The 17,917-nt window shown below is 34.1% G+C and overlaps 1 protein-coding gene and 1 long non-coding RNA gene across 5 annotated transcripts in view; both read left to right on the top strand.

The window, feature by feature from the left end:
- Nucleotides 1-5,418: 5,418 nt before the first annotated feature.
- Nucleotides 5,419-7,200, top strand: LOC118766478. Its single transcript, XR_005002417.1, has 2 exons — nucleotides 5,419-5,766; nucleotides 6,238-7,200. It is a non-coding gene; the product is annotated as an uncharacterized LOC118766478 (long non-coding RNA).
- Nucleotides 7,201-10,037: 2,837 nt separating this feature from the next.
- LOC115220266 (chromodomain-helicase-DNA-binding protein 1) overlaps nucleotides 10,038-17,917 on the top strand; it is a 108,748-nt gene continuing 100,868 nt past the window's right edge. For 2 of the 4 annotated variants that reach the window (XM_036509862.1, XM_029790373.2), the window contains exon 1: nucleotides 10,038-10,292. The gene's annotated coding sequence lies outside the window, so the exon portion shown is untranslated. Of the gene's footprint in view, nucleotides 10,293-10,731; nucleotides 11,048-17,917 lie in introns of those variants that run through there. The other 2 variants (XM_029790375.2, XM_029790374.2) reach the window with 2 other exon arrangements.

Here is a 17,917-nt window from a genome sequence, read left to right as displayed (position 1 = left end):
TTTTTCGCGATGTAATCAGTTTATTCATCTATAAAAAAACACGTTTGAAACAGCTGTAAAGAAAAATAACCCATTTGTGTTACCACACCTGGAACCTTGCCAATGTTGGATCTGGAACTCACAGTAGGTCGTGAAACTGTGTACCGGCATGCATGTGTTTATAAGGTACTTTTTGGTTATCTCACCCCCATTAAAAAATTGCCATTAAAATTGGGTTATCTCCCCACTAAAATATTGAGTCTATATGGCGACAAGAGATTGAATTAAAAGGATTAGATCCTTTTGGTTCACTACTTCAACACATTGTTGACGTTTGGCCTCTTCAATAGGCTGGTATGATTTCTTATAAAAATGTTTAATCTTTTCGCTTTTCATGTTTATTAATTTTTCCTTTTTTTTTGTTTTATTGAGTTATAAGCAATTTTTTAATCAGGGGAGATAACCTAATTTTTTAATGGGGGTGTGATAACCAAAAAAGGACCGTATATAATTTCATATAGATGTATATTTATATGAATGTGTATATTCTTTTCTACTCTAGGCACTAAGCCCGAAATTTTTGGGGAGGGGGATAGTCCATTAGATAGACCCCACTACGCAACTGATACTTAGTTTATGTATGTATGTATATGTTTGTTTGTCTGTGTTTGTTCCCCTAACATCGCTTGACTACCGATGTTGGTGTGTTTGCGTCCCCGTCACGTAACGGTTCGGAAAAAGACAACAATACAATAAGTACCAGGCTTACAAAGAATAAGTCATGGGGTCGGTATGTTCGACTAAAGGCGGTGCACCTGCATGGCCGCAGTCAAATGACTAAAACAAGTAAAAAAATGCTCCCGTAACTTAGCGGTTTGGCAACTGAGACCGATAGAATAAGTACTAGACTTACACACACACACACACATATATATATATATATATACTCTTTTACTTGTTTCAGTCATTTGACTTCGCCATACTGGAGCACCGCCTTTTGTCGAGCAAATTGACCCCAGGACTTATTCTTTGTAAACCCAGTACTTATTCTATTTGTTTCTTTTGCCGAACCGCTAAGTGACGGGGACGTAAACACACCAGCATCGGTTGTCAAGCAATGCTAGGGGGACAAACACAGACACAAACATATATATATATATATATATATATATATATATAATATATATATATATATATATACATATATACGACAGGCTTCTTTCAGTTTCCGTGTACCAAATCCACCCACAAGGCATTGGTTGGCCCGGGGCTATAGCAGAAGACAATTGCCCAAGATGCCACGCAGTGGGACTGAACCCGGAACCATGTGGTTGGTAAGCGAGCTACTTACCACGAAGCAACAGAGTGACTCAAGGTCCGAGAGTTTCGTGTGTTGGTACTTATATTTTAAATTCTATTTCCTCTGATTACATCACCATACCTGTGTGTGCGTGCCTGTGTATATATATCGTTTGAAGAAACAAATCCGAAAGAAGCTCACTCTAAGATGTAGAGCAGTATATGATAAAAATGAGGAAGGCCGGTTTATGGGATTACCTTAGGTTTCCCGTTCATAAAGGGTTTAGCTTTATGGTGCATCATCAGATCCCCAAAACCTATATCATTAGCAGATGTGGCAGAGTGACTCAAGGTTCGAGTGTTTCGGACCTTGAGTCACTCTGTTGCTTTTGTTAAATTATAGGTAAAGCATTCATATACCCATAGTTCGAGTTCTATTCTTCCTGTTTGCATCAACCTACCTATGTGTGTAGGTATTTTTATATCTTTAAGCGGCAGGAAGCTGCAGGGATGGATGGGTGGGTTGACGGATGGATGGATGTATGGATGGCGCTTATAGTCACACGCTTGTTTTTGTGTCTATATAAGTATATGAATGTGCGCACACGCGCATATATATATATATATATATATAATATATATATATATATATATATTACATACATATAAGAGGGATGACCACTACGTGGACAACCATTATGCTAGAAGTAGATCATAGCTATATATATATATATATATATATATATATATATATATATATATACATACACTTATAGCCTTCCACTTTTTGTATCCAAAAATTTTTATCCCAATATTTACACACTTTTATCTATACCCTTGGTTTGCTTCGAGATCACCATTCCTAAAAAAATTGCATGTATGTGTGTGTGTGTGTGTATGTATGTATGTATGTATGTATGTATGTATGTATGTATGTATGTATGTATGTATGTATGTATGTATGTATGTATGTATGTATGTGCATAAATGGAATGAGAGCGAGTGTTCTGTAATATATATGTATATATATTCTGCCCTCGGGAATTAACGTAGATATGCTTGTTGGTTTTTAAAATTTTCTGAAACTCAAATCACAAAAATACTGCATAATAAATACACACACACACACACATTGTTGTTATATGTGTCTGGTGCCATTGGGGAAGTCACCCATTACAACGAACTATATAGCTTCTTGACCTTGCTAAAAATAGCATCTAAATGCCTCTCACATCAGGCAACGATCGCCTTAAAAAGACATTATTATGTAATGTTGTTCAACGACATATTATGTCCGAAATAAAAGACGATATGGTCATAGCTGGAACGCTTTTGATCATGGCCTTATTCGATGGAGGTTGACCTGGGGCTACAAAACAACAACTGTTACACAAAAGTCTATGAAAGTATACACACATTCACTATATATATATATATATATATATATATATGTGTGTGTGTGTGTACACATATATACACAAACACACATACATGTATGTTTGTATATATATATATATATATATATAGTGTGTGTGTGTGTGTGTTTGTGTGAGTGTGTATGTATGTATAAATTGTTTTAATCTATGGAAGGACATAAGCCTACTTAAACACACGTTGACACGTAACATACTATACATACGTGTGGTGTGTGTGTATATTTACTTGTTTATAAAGACATGTATACAAACAACTTAAGCCATAAAGCTATCTAGCACATATATGTTTATATTTTTTACGCACGCACACGCATATATAACATGTATATACGCGTTATGTGTATAACAAACGTTATAGTTCACTATCCATATGGCATATGTATATATATATATATATATATATATACATATACACACACACACACACACACACACACACACATATATATATATATATAATATATATATATATATATATATACATATATACGTACATATCTACATGTATGTATTTCTATATGTATGTGTACGAACATAATGCATGTATGTGTGTATTTATATACATATATATATATGTGTGTATATATATATATTATATATACATATATATATATATGTATGGCCACAGCTCGTGAGCTGAAACTTGGTAAAATAAAATAAATAAAATAAAATATATATATTTGTAGTTATATGAAAATATTCGTGTATAATTGTACATGAGTATAAGTATATATGTATATATATTATATACATATGTATATATATATATGTATATATATATATGTGTGTGTGTGTGTGTTCTTGTGAGTGTATGTATATACGTATATATATGTATTTGCACTTGTTATTTGTAACAGGTATAAAGTTATTTTACTGATATTTAGAGTAAGATATACATACATATATATATATATATATGTTCGTGTGTATATATACAGCCATGAACACTGAAAATATATATACGCAGTTAACTTCTCTCAGCTATTATACACATAAACATGTACTTGATCTAATTATTTTTTTTTTCATAGCAATACAATGTGTAGGAATATTTAAGTGTTATGAAACATTCCAACATTTAGAAGTTTATAAGGATTGTATCAATAAATGAATAAGACCATGAAACCCTGTGCAACATCGCTGGAATGAAAGTTTGTGTTGATCACAATTTTAGACACCAAACCTAATAAAATGTCCGACTTATTCGTTGTTACTAGCTTGAGTTGAGTTTTCTCAATGTTTATTCTTCTAATCAGATGAAGTATATCACTAATGTTAAATAATATATAGATATATAATCATAAATAGCCGTAAGGTCAATATATAAATGATATATTATCGAATTGGCAGCTTTCAAACTGAAGCTAAACGAGACACCATGAAGCATTTCCTTTACTTTCATTTACGATACAATGTATTTATTATAAGATGTGATTTTTTAATTATAATCTCCTTTCGTTAGTAATTTATACTTTGCTTAGATTTAAAAAAAAAAATCGAATTGTTTGTAGTCGTAGAAGTTTTTATCAAGAAATATTGATGAAATAATAATATCAGCTTATAACATTTTGTGTATTTAGGGATAATTCAATCAAACACACTTTCGTCTGCAAGAAGTTAATAGTATATTCGGTTTATTAATTTTAGAGGTGACCATTTCGCATGATTTAAAAGTGTTTGTGATCTAATGTTCCTGAGAATTGCAGGAAAATGACAAAATATGTCAGGTTTTCGCGTCGGCTTTCAATCGGTAGCCATTTGCATTGATGCAAGTTCATATTATTTCTAGTATTTTAAGACTATTCGTTTACAAACACTGATGATTAAGTTTCATACATATTTATTCATTAGATTTTAGTGGGGTTGCTTCTTGGTATTAATATTTAAGGGATTTTAATAACATAAAGTATTCGATTGTAGATGACTGTCTCACGAACACGCACTCACACATCTGCACACACGCATCTTTATTCTTCGTTATTTTCTCGCATTAAAATAACATTAAATTAGACACAAATGAGAAAAATAAATAATTTTTGATGCTTTTAACTTCAGTACTTTCATAAATCAGTCTTAACATCATAATAAACCCCGTTTCTGCATATACTCTTATATTTCCAAATATTTGAAGATATACGTTTTTGAAACGAGTTCAGCATAGATGGAATTAATTTTGGTAAATCATTTGAAATTTTTAAAGGTTTTATTGCTGTATATTCATTATTATTGTGTACAATGTATAAAAACAAATAAATAAATGAAAACTTCAATTTTATCAAACCTTCCTCCATGTTAATTTCTTTGTATTCATGTTACCAGTCCTGCAGAAATATCACTTATTCAGACAGTTATAGAAACAAAAATTAATAATTTTCTATAAAAATTACAATGATAAGTTACAAACATTATAACCATATACAAAGTTTTATGAAAAAAATTGACTATTTTGTGATTTTACTTCAAAACTTGTGACCATTGAATTATGCATGTTACAGGGCACATCAACAACATGACGTCATATAGCTTGAGGTAAAATGTTGTCGAATTTGAAAAAATTCAAATATTTTAAAATCAAACTGAAGGAATTTCTATAAATTTCATTAAAATATAATTCTGAAGTATTGATAGAACATTTATTGATAGAAAAATAAAAACTAAAGCTGTAAAACAATTGTTCGTGAGTGAGAGAGTTATCTCCCGTTGTTGGTTTTCTATCCAAGACTTGCAACTATCTCATTCTTTTCAGGCGGCAACTCGGAGCTGTGAGGACATGTATTCGATTAACTGCTGCTCGCTTTACCAGCTTTCTTCGACGGACAGTGCGGTAAGAGGCAGAAGAAAACCAAGAACAAACATATCGCCTCTTCTTTTTATTATCCATTGCAGTTGTTATACGAACAAGTGGCTGTCGGTTGAATTTTACACACATCCGCGATCACTTGTTGTATGAAGGCAAACGCGTGGAACTTTCGTCTGGTTTTAAATTTTAAAATGAAGAAAGAAACGAATGGAATTGCATACAGGACACAGTCAAGAAATTTGGGTACATTACGTATGTATATCTGTACAGATCCACTCGTAAAGGTTCACAATGTTTAATTCTTACCACTCCTAGATTTATCTATGTATTATAAACACTTAGCTCACATCTCAAACTCATTTCAACAATAAACTAGGGGCGACTCTGATGAAGAAAGAGCAAAGAAAATGGCGATAATCTTCATTATTTCATATTGTATTCTTTACTTTTTTCTCTCTCACACACACGCATCTATATATGCATGTATGCACATACATATATACAATCGTACACATCTGATTTAAACGTCCGATGAGACCTGATCATTTAATGTGGGTCTTGTTTTATAAAACCATCGACATTTATAATAGCTTTACGAAAACTTATTTCCAGAAATTTATCATAATTTGCATATTTTTAGAAAAGTCGAAATTCCTCGTCGCCTTTTTTTTTTTTTAAACTCTTGGTATTTTCGGTCTAAAGATTAATAATTTATGTTTTCAGATAGAAAATTAGTTGGATTTATTCGTCCGTACTTATATTTATTGTATAACATTGAGAGAGACGAAGATTTGCAGTGATCAAGCTCAGCATCGTCAGAAAGGAGGAAGACATCACAAATATGGCGCTATGACCTTCATTTGTCATTGACTTCTTCCGTCGTAAGATTTCTAATTTTAATCACTGCTTTATTATCCATAAATAGTATATACTTAATTATATAGCATTTTGCTAATTAATTTTTTTAGAGGCTTTTTAAAAGTTTTTAGCGTTTCTCTAATTTTTGCAATTTTTCGATAGAGAAAAAATGTAATTTTTCGTACAAAAAATATACATTTTTTTATCGATTTCAGAGATATATAATTATATATAAAAAAATTAAATCAGTAAGCCATACATTTCGTATATATCATTACTATATTATTTAAAGCGAAAAAGGTCCAAAATTAGTTCTAAATCTATTAATGAATTCCTTATCCTGCTGGTGGGGAAGGCATGAACATCACAGCATCACATTTTACATGCGTTATTAGTAAATGTTTGGTTATTGATAGTTCTCATGAAATTATATAACAATACAGTATTTTCTCTGATTGTAAATAGACGTTTTAATTTAAGAATTGCGCATGTGAGTGTGTGTAATATGTACATATAAGCGTATGTTCATTTTGTACCTTTAAATGCATATTTCTGTATATCGGTGTGTATATATATGTGTACGTATGTTTATTTGGTTAAATATGTGTGTTTATATCTAATTGGTATTAACTCGTTAATTATTGTATTAGTCTACTGTTATATATGAATGTGTTGGTAATTAGGTATATATAAGTATCTGTTTGTAATATTTCAATGAATGGTCGTAGTTTTGAAATCGCGATCGTAGAATCGGGCGTTCGATTCCTGAGCAAAGCGTTGTCCTTGATCAAAACTCTTTATTTCTTGTGGATCCTGTCTTGGTCACTTCAGAAAGAGTATCTGTCAGGTTAACTTGGAGCTGGAGTGAAGGACTGGCGTCCTGTCCATGGGGAAATGGTGTTCTTAATTCGCTTGGCGCATCAGAAACTGCCCCAGTGAATCCGGGTTCGAAACGATTGTGTTAGTGTGGAGTTGGGTGTGCTCGTAAATTCAAGTATATATATATATATATATATATATATACACACATACATATTGATGTATTTGTGGATATAGTGTGATATGTGTGCATCTGGATGTGTTCGCTTGTGAATGCTAATGTACCTGTATATATGTGCGTGTCTCTATATGTGTATATACATGTGTGTGCCTTTGTTGCGCTTCAAAAGTTTGTAATTTAAAACTATAAACTGAAAAGAAATAGTGATATTGAGGTAAATGCTGACAGAATAAGATTAGAAAATAAGGGTAAAACCAGTGTGTGTGTGTATGTATAAACATATATATATATATATATATATATATATATATATATATATATATATATATATATAGATATATACACATACATACACACTGGTTTTACCCATATATGTATATATATATAAATATATATATCTGGTTAGATATGTGTTAAGTGATCATTTCCAAGCTTTCCAGAAAACGTGGAAAAATTGTTAATATATATTTGTGTGTGTATACTTGTAAGCATCCAGTCGTAGAAAACGATGCCAAAACAAGTCTGGTGCAGGCTCCTGCCTGGCCAGCATATTTCAAAACCGTCCAACCCATGCCAGCATGGAAGGCGAACGGTAAACGATGATGATGATGATGAAAGCTAGTGGCTGTGAGTTGTGAGATACCGATGTAATTATAATTTTATATATGCGACTGTATGTGTGTGTGTGTGTGTATATATATATATATATATATGTGTGTGTGTATATATATATATATATATGTGGCGTTAGGAAGGGCATCCAGCCGTAGAAACACTGCCAGATCAGACTGGGCCTGGTGCAGCCTTCTGGCTTCTCAGACCCCAGTTGAACCGTCCAACCCATGCTAGCATGGAAAACGGACGTTAAATGATGATGATGATATATATGTATAAATATATCTATATCAGGTGTGAGGATAAAATTCTTTTCGAAAAAAAATATTTTCTCGAAAAAAATGTTATCAATGGCCATATCTATATATTGGCCACATTTTAGGAACTGTAGTGCTTGTATTGAACTAAAACATTGCTTCTATTCATCGTTAATAGGGTTTGATCGATTTACAATTTTCTGTATTTGAGTTGATTTTGTAGAATTTTATACACTGTATATATACCCTTGTTATATGCATCGGTTTCTTGTGACATTTGTATTTGTAATGTAGAGTGTATATACACTTATTTTCTGCATTGAATTAGCTATTGTATGTATATAGCTTGTGCCAATTGCGTTTGTATAGGGAATTGTTTCTGCTGTGAAGAAACACGAGTGTGTGTGTGTATATATATATATATATATATATATACTTGTGTATATACGCATATATACACACTTCAGTGTGTGTATATGTATATATATATATATATATACTTACATTGTGTATATACGCATATATACACACTTTAGTGTATGTATATGCATATATATCCATCTATACATATATAATACATGTATATATAATATATGCATATATTTACATGTCTTCAATGTGAGATAATGTTATGTGATGTATTGCATTGTTACCATTTGTTGCATATGTTGTTGATATTCTATTAACCCACGTGGTTACTTGTTTTGTTTATTATTTTTTATATAAATAAAAACATTTTAATTGAAGAATATTGTCTTTTAGTTTCTTTTTACATTTTATTATTGTGTTACATGCTTTTGTATTTCAGAATTTACAATTTTGTGTTCAATTTTTTCCCCTTTTCCTGAAATATAAGGAAGTGTAGAAATTATCTGATCTGGGCTTCTAAATAAATTCCAGTTTTACCCCCACATTCAGGGTAGCAAGTAATTGTGATGACTTGTGTGTTTACACTACATACATAGTAATTGTTGATTATACGAATACTTCCCTTCAATACATTCCTAGTTGTTTTTTTTACAAGAAACTCGTCTTCTGTTCTTTACAGACATTTGTCTATGTATGCATACATTCTTATGGAATTCTGGACATGGTTTAAAACTATATTCATGTCAGTTTATAGGGGAGATGGTTTAAAACCTATCATTCATATGTTCACTTCCGGGTCCATACCTTTAGGGTAAACTAGCAATTATCTAGTCACCCTCTGGTTGTACTTGGGTTGCAGTGCCTTGGGTCCAAAATGGGTTTTCTGATTCCATTGTCATGGCACTTTTGGTATTTTCAGACTTCAAATGTTCATGATTCCATATTTATTCATTGGGGACCATTTCATGATTCTTCTTGAATGAGTTTGTCTCCTTCAAGCAATATACACTCAGAACATAACTTTAAGGATTTATTAAATTGGGTCTTATCCTATTTGTTTTGCCATTGATCTACATCTACTCTCTTGGTTGCACAACCTCAACTGACCAAAAGTACATTTAAAATATGTTGGATAAATGCTTCTGCTTGGCTCTCTGGCATCAATCAACAAGTTGGATTTTGCTTGTGTCTAATGGAGAATGTACAAGAGTTGCTTCTTGCTCCACTATTGATGGCAAGCAGCAATTATTGTCATAGTCTGTGCTAGACGGCCAAGTAGTGAATTCTTCACTATACACTACGTGTGTGCATGCTTGTATTATTATTACTATTGTATATGACTGAAAGCAAATACCACGTCACAGTCATAGCTAGGCAGAGGGCTCCCCTGTTCAAATATACTAGCTTCTATCCCACAATTCCTTGGCTATTATCGTCGGACTGCTCGCCTGAAAGACAAGACGACTGAAACACACACTAATACGTATACACACACTCATTGCATACACATACATACATTCTAAAGATGGCCGCCATATTTCAGCTTGCATCGACACGACGCTGCCTTACGACCGACACTTGCTGCTAAAGAAATACGCCAGCTTGAGCCGAAAATCTTAACCAACATTACTTGCAGCATCTCTATCTAGCTGATCGACTAACTTTTAGACCCATTCCAGGTAAAAATTGTGAAAATCTTAACATTTTATTCGCCATTGTGCAGTGAAAAGTAGAGAAAAAAATGGCTATTGTATTATAACATTGAAATTCAGAGCCCATCTTTCTTTTTCTATCTTACCCTCTCTCTTCCTCTTTTCCACCCTCTCTCTATCTTCCTATTACTCCATGTAAAAGCTTGTTGAGTGGCTGTACGACGTGGTAGTGGTAGTAGTTGCAGTAAACCGTGCGTAGGAAGGGAGAGGTAATCGTTGCGTTACTCTCATGCTTCTTCCTCCCTCTCAAGCTAGCAGCAGTGAGAGTTGGCCTCCTCCTCCTTCAGTCAAGCCAATGCGTATGACGCCTCACTCATACTTCTACCCCCCCTCCCATGGAAAATCTATTGATAACTCATGATTTATTTATTTATTTTTAAAAAGCTTGGATTAATTACAATTAATTTTTCTGTTTTTGACATTCCAATTGAAGAAGAAAATAATCTTAGAAATAATTTGCTCATCCACTTTTTGCGTATTTTGAGGATCGTTTGTGGGGGGAAAGAAGAAAAAAGTGTTTGCTGCTATGTGTGCCATTGTTCCGGTCGGTAGTTGTCGGCCATGATGCCTTTCACTACTGCAGTCGTCACACTTTTCCATGTAATAATGTCATCATCACCATAATAATAATAATAATGATGATGATGCGATTATAGTGAACTCAACGACACCGAACGAGAGAAATATTGGGAAAAAAAATTAATCAAAAGGTCACAGAAAAGGTTTGTTTTGTTTTTTTTAGTTATGGACTTCACCCATTTTTCAAAAATTTGTACTACCACCACCACTACTACTACCGTTATTGCATTTACAGTCGTTACTACTACTACTACAGCTACTACTTACTACAGCTTTTCTTCGCACAACCCCCGGCCACACCGGTCACCTTCCATTCTTGGGGAGTTTCATTCATGTATTTTAAATGTATTAATGAACACCGCTTCCTGTTTTCACCCTTTTTTATTTAATTGCTGCTCCTTGAAAATGTCGCTTCGACCAGTCCAGCTTTTCTGGTTACCTGCTCTCTCTCTCTCTCTTACACGTGCATCTTCTCAAGATCTTTATTTCCCTCTGTTCAATGTTTATTATTATTTTTTCTCGGCCTTTACAGGTGGGTGGGAAAGACCCCTTATTTGAAATAGGGATTTAAAGATGAAAAAACACGCCATTGGTTTTTTTTTCTTTTAAATCTAGCTCCACCTCAACTTCATTTCTATCATTCACTTCGTTTTAGCATGTAGGTTGGTGCCACTTTAGAGAGCCCCTTATATATATATATATTGTATTTATCCATTTTAATTAGGCTGGGTAGCTTCATTACAATTAATTAAGCTCGTATATTATCACGGGTGTCGCTTGCCTAATTATTTACCGAGCGCTGAGCTCGTCAGATGACTTTCATTCGACCTTGGGTTTACATGTCTTTCACACGTGGGACATTTTTACTAATTTTAAATTTAATGTTTTCGGAAAGTTTTTAATTTAAAACTTCACACCCGAATGAAACCTTTTTGTAATTTAATATTTCGTTGGGAAATTTAACTTAGCCTTATATAATTTTAATTAAATTTTTTTTTTGTCGAATGTTCGACAGTGACTTGTATTTCAAATGATTAATTAAGTTTAAATTTTTAAATTATAAAGTATGTTTTTCTAATTTAAACTATTATCTTTTTATAAAATATTTTATACCTACTTTCGAGTCACCCAAAGTTTATGAAGACGTATGGTGTTCGTCTTTTATTTAGTAATGTAGTTTCAAGTGCCTTGTTTATATTTTAAGGTATTTTGTATTTCCCGGTTATTTTATCCACGTGGTTTTGTTGATGAAAACATTGCCGTACATATGCATCTGGTTTGGTAATTATTCCGCCGAATGCAATCATAAATTATTACAATTTATTTTTAATTTTCTCTTCTTTTAAATATACAAAATAAGTAGCTAAATTTATATTCATTAAATACTGAAATGCACGAATTTTTAAATATTTATAATTGGTTTTTAAAAAAAATCCTCCTGGAATTTTAGCTGATTGTTAAATCTGTTTAACAACAAATATTGGCTATTGAAATAAACAGGAATTGCTTTAGCTTTATAAGGCACAAAACGAAAATGACTTTAGCTAAATGTTTTTGCTGAATAACTTTGCTATATTTTACATGAAGTTTAAAACGTAAATAGCTAATATTTTATTGAATTTACTTTCATTTTGAATAGTCTTGGGCGTTTTCATATTTGTAAGATATAAGTGGAAACGAAATTTTAAGAAAATAGTGAAATAATTTCGATCTATTTTTAGGTAAACCACTTAAAAGATTTGATGGTATAGATGCAATACAAGGTGACATGTGTTGCCAGTTTTCATGTATGCAAAAAAAAAAAAAATAATAAAAGCACTTTTGTCTAGGACCCGAGTAGTGTGCATGCAATAAAGAAAATGTCGGGTATTGTAACTATTTCACTTTAGGGAAATTTGAAATGGTTTCATCTTTTTTTTTTTGTGAGAAGGAAAATTTATGTATACACTATGTTCCGAGACAATTTTTTCTTAAAGTTGAAATTCGGGGAAATATCAGGATGGTGTCAAAACGAAAGTAGTTTTATACGCGAACCTTGAAGATCAAATACTAGAAGCACAATTTCATTTTACCAGTTCTGTAATCTATTGATATTTTTACCAGACACGATCAAAGACTGTACGTGTGATTTCTATAAAATTATTAATCACATCACTGACGTAATGTTTTAAATACTTTTATGGCCTAGGCAATGCAAACGCTTAATCTATCTGTATGCTTTTAGTTACTCATATAAAGTAAAAGAGCAATTACAGCTTCAAGAGTGATACAACAATTATGTTCGACTTCAGAAAGAACTTGCAACATTTAATCATGCTGCTACGTATCTTAATTGGATTAGCGGGCGGAAGTAAAGAATACGCACACCACCCGTTTTCGGCGTAACCCTAACCCTAAACACCGCGTGTGCGTATTCTTTACCTTCGTCCAAAGTTATTTCACAGTGGTGGTGGTGGTGGCGGCGGCATCGCAGAGCGAATTTCCGGGACCAAAACGTTTTAAAAATTATATTTATGAAAAAATGTCCACGAGACGGACATTACGAAAAGAAACACAAAAAATGTTTTACAATGAAAATAAACTGTCTGCCTTAACACGTAAAAGCTGTTTGTTGACAGTGAAACTCGAGGATCGGCCATATGTGTTTCAGAAGATAAGACAAGCTAAAGCTTTCTGTGCTTTTAGTACGGAAATGCACATAGCATGCAAAAAGATACAGAATGAACACTCCTTTATTTGCATAAGTAATAATAATAAACAAGCCCAATTGTAATAGCAACTCTAAAGTGAACTACTGGCTATAATTGTGTAATTAACGGAAGTCTTATGAAACGTGTATAGCTTGGATACTTAATGACAAATCTTGCATTTGTACAAAAGTACCAAATTTTAATGTTTACAATAGCTGATATATTGAAGATGGGTGTCTTTCGGAATTGTTTTGTACAACACATTTATCAACTCTGGAAATAGTACTTCCATAATGATGTGAACATGTACGGTCTGTAGTAATTCAGGTTTTCGCGATGATGATAACGACCTCCAACTTCCGGTTTGAGTCATGGAATAAAATAACACTGAATCATAGAGTTAAAAAGCAACAAAAACAAATAGTTTATGCAATGGAAGGAAGTCCAGATGTTTTCTGTGACTGCTAGGTCACATTGATTTTTACGTCAAACCAGGAAACGTTGCCGATTTATTTGAAGGAGTGAGCTTCGTCAAATGTGTCTTCTTAACCAGGAAATGCTTAAATAGGTTTAACCGATTTTACATAATGTGTGCTAAAACGTGATTTGACTTTTGAAATCACCTCATTTGTATGGAAAGAAATAAAATTCTCAACATGTAGAGAGCCTGTAATTTGGTAGTCAGGTTTGTTTTCAATGGGACCTAAATTTGGATGACGGAAAAACCTTGCAAGACACGATGTAATCTATTGGCCTGTCTTAATAGATAAGGACACAAATACTGGGTATTTGTACAGATACAGAAAGTAGCAAGTTGTACTGTACTACTTAATCCATTAGAAGTTGTCTTCAAATAATGTAATTAGTTGCATTTCTTGTTTGCCTTAGATTCGTCAACCTTTTCGTCGTTAAGCATGTGTCCATACGTCTACAACGTATGACACATGCAATTTCTGTCACGGAGCCATTTTTTTTTAATATTTGATAAATCAGAAACCGGTTATAACTTTCTGTGTATTTGGAATTGTTACTGATGTTACCTTTCTTAAAGGTACATGTCATCGACGTTTAACGTCTTCTTTTTGCACACTTGCGTGGGTCATACGGATTTTCTTGAAGCAGAGTTTATATGGCTGGATGCCCATGTTGTCACCAACTCTTCCCTTTTTCCAAACAGGGTGATATTTCCCCCATTGCTAGACATGTTTCCACGGAATATTGGAAATAGATGCCATTCAGTTACAACTATCATATGTCAAGACAAGGAGACACACACACACACACAGGACGGGTTCCTTTTAGTTTCCCTCTATGAAATCTACTCACAAAGCTTTGGTTGTATTGGAGCCAGAGCAGAAAACATTTGCCCATGGTGCTGTGGAGGGGGACTGAACCTGAGACCATAAATTTAGGATGCAAGCTTCTCAACCACAGCCATATCTCAAATGTAAACCATTCAACCAGTTTTTAACAATGTTCAAGCATAGGTGCAGGAGTGGCTGTGTGGTAAGCAGCTTGCTTACCAACCACATGGTTCCAGGTTCAGTCCCACTGCGTGGCACCTTGGACACGTGTCTTCTACAACAGCCTCGGGTCGACTAAAACCTTGTGAGTGGATTTGGTGGATGGAAACTGAAAGAAGCCTGTCGTATGTATATATGTGCGTGCGTTTGTTTCACCCCCCCCCCCCAAAAAAAAAAAACATTGCTTGACAACCGATGCTGGTGTGTTTGCTGGTTTGGCAAAAAGAGACCGATAGAATAAGTTCTAGGGTCGATTTCCTCGACTAAAGGCAGTGCTGCAGTCAAGTGACTGAAACAAAAGAGTCTAGCTGTGAGGTTAAGAACATGTCTATCCGAACACTTAGTTCTGAATCAATCCCAACACACAATTCCTTGTGCAAGGGTCTTCTTCATTTTCAGGTGGATAATAGAACCCTGTAGTTATGCATGCCAGTGCTTATCTTTGCACCAATCGAAGAACTTGTGTTATGTTGTGTTCTTTTGCTCTGAAGCTTAGCTGTTGCATAAACAGAGATCAATAAAGTAAGTGCTAAAGTGAAATGGGGGTGATTGATATGAGAAAGTGAAGCTCCAGCAAGGCTGCAGTCCAATGACTGATACCAGTACAAGGAAAAAATGTACGTGACCAAGCAACGTTTCAAAATAGGATACGTGGGTGTCGTGTTCAAAGATTACACGGAACTGCCAGTCATGTAGTAGAAGCAGAGTAGAGTTGTGGCTACTGGTCAAGTTCTAATTATTCTATAAGTTTTAATTGATAGTCTCAAGGGTCCTTTGAAGTACTCAGAAAACATTAGTCCAAAGTCAATTTTCAGAGCAACGTGATTATTTTTAACTTCTCTCACATGATCGTGTCTTGCAGCTAGTCATATCACCTTGGAAAAGTTGATTTACTGGTTATACTGTTGCCAAATGATCTATAATAGTATCATCACCAGATTTAACATTTTAAAACACTTAAAATGTGGCTGGTGTTTAGTGACATACCAATTCATTGATTCTACCTTAAACACAGAATGTTCTATGTGATCTAAAAGCACTTTAAATAGGCCATTGTTTTTGAATTCTAGAGTTTAACTTTACTTGGAATTATCGGGGGGTGGGTGGGTATGCTCTCAACAGTAATAGTAAATTACTATAAATATTCAAAATAGTTTTAGTTAATTGTTTTATAGACTGCTGACAGAATTCAGATGATTGTAGAGTATGAATTTCATTATGAATGCACAAATTCTTTTGCATTATCCCTTTTCATGAGGTCTAGCTTTTGGGAGTGTTTGTCTGCAGGCAAGGCTGCTTGGTAAGAAGTTTGTTTTCCAACCACATGGTTCCAGGTTCAATCCCATTGTGTATCACCTTGGACGAGTGTCTTCCACTATAGCCCCAGGCAGGCCAAAGCCTTGTGTGTGGACTGGGTAGATGGAAACTGAAAGAAGACTCTCTCTCTCTTTCATCATTCATGTCTTTTTCATGTTGACATTGATTGGACAGTTTGACAAGAAACTGCTAAGTGGCTGGGCAATGTCAAACTCTAATGTTCTCTTTGGCTTGGTTTCTATGGCTGGATGCCCATCCTAATGGCATATATATATTCTAAACAAAATTGTCTGAGTAACAGTTTTTGTCATTTTTCCTGCTTTATAATAAAACATTACCCTACCTCTGGTATTTGAGCACTATTTTTTCCACCTTGTTTTGCATTTATGTGCTTACTCTGGTGTATGTATGTATAGTGTGTGTGTGTGTAGTTTGTCCTACACTACCATTGGTTTGTTTACATCCCCTGTAACTTAGCTGTTTGGCTAAGAGTTTGATAGAATAAATACTGGGGTTGATTCATTTGACTAAATAAAAACATACCTTTCAAGGTGGTGTCCTCAGTAAGGCTGTAGTACAATGACTGTAATAAGTAAAAGATAAAAGCTGACATCACACTTCTTCAGTCGGTGTGCACTTGTCAGAGCCCTACTGTTGAGTGGGATTTTGTGCTTTACTGTCCCACTAGCCCATGGTATGTTGGCACAGATTGTCAGTTGACCCTAGACTCGAGTGGTACTAGGTCTAACATGAAATGGTGAAAGGCACAGTTAATCTTGGATGTGATTTGAATTTAGGACAAATACTGCAAGGCATTTTGTTTGCAGTAAAAGAATACAACTGAGGAGTAGGAAGAAATAGTCCTTGTTGCAAGAATATGTATAGTATAATTGATAGTGGTAATGGATAACCAATTGTGGAGAGACAGATTGTATATTCCAGGCATGAACAACCTTTTCGGGAAGCAGGCCACATAAAACCTATTTCTTTACTACCCGCAAGGGGCTAAACAGAGAAAGGACAGACAAACGGATTAAGTCGATTATATTGACCCCAGTGCGTAACTGGTACTTATTTAATCGACCCCAAAAGGATGAAAGGCAAAGTTGACCTCGGCGGAATTTGAACTCAGAACGTAGTGGCAGACGAAATGCCGCTAAGCATTTCACCCGACGTGCTAACGTTTCTGCCAGCTCGCCGCCACATAAAACCTGTCCCATCTTCAGGTAGGTCACTACTAAGAAAACTGAAGGTAATTTTTCATTAAGCGTGCTGTTCAGAAAGTACCATAAGTGGTTTATACCTTAGCACTGCATTATGTCTGTTTCTTAGACTCTCAAAAGCTGAGGCTGATCAGAATATGTTTAGCTTCTATATGCTTGTATATATATTCACCATCTTTCTAAGTGTCTCATCTGTGAGCTTCATCTTTTCCTGATCTGTTCTGATTACCATATCTTCTTCCAACACCTGCTGTGGTGGT

Source organism: Octopus sinensis, linkage group LG16 (genome assembly GCF_006345805.1).
Source record: "Octopus sinensis linkage group LG16, ASM634580v1, whole genome shotgun sequence".
NCBI classification, from domain to species: Eukaryota; Metazoa; Mollusca; class Cephalopoda; order Octopoda; family Octopodidae; genus Octopus; species Octopus sinensis.
The sequence above is the reverse complement of the archived record's forward strand: the minus strand, read 5'-3'. Positions and strand labels throughout refer to the sequence as shown.